Source organism: Myotis davidii, unplaced genomic scaffold, assembly GCF_000327345.1.
Source record: "Myotis davidii unplaced genomic scaffold, ASM32734v1 scaffold281, whole genome shotgun sequence".
In the NCBI taxonomy this organism is placed as follows: domain Eukaryota; kingdom Metazoa; phylum Chordata; class Mammalia; order Chiroptera; family Vespertilionidae; genus Myotis; species Myotis davidii.
The window spans coordinates 3,102,053-3,102,266 of NW_006293784.1; the positions used below are offsets into that span (position 1 = coordinate 3,102,053).

The 214-nt window shown below is 33.6% G+C and overlaps 1 protein-coding gene across 1 annotated transcript in view; it reads right to left on the reverse strand.

Annotated features, from left to right (window-relative positions):
- The window catches only part of LOC102774786 (leucine-rich repeat-containing protein 9), an 84,246-nt gene that overhangs the window by 65,559 nt on the left and 18,473 nt on the right, over window positions 1–214 (reverse strand).

Sequence of the window (214 nt, forward strand, 5' to 3'; positions counted from 1 at the left end):
CAGGAAAACAACATGTTTCTTGCTTGCTTCTTCTTGGCTATTCCTTCATGGTTTTCTTTGCTCCTTCTTTTTCCTCTGACACTCTTGAATGTTGGACCGACCTAGGACTAAGTCTTTGGCTCTCCTCTTGTTTCCATGAACACTATGCCTAGATAATTTCATCTGTTTCTTTGGCAATATATAATTAATAATTATATAATTATTAATTTTATAA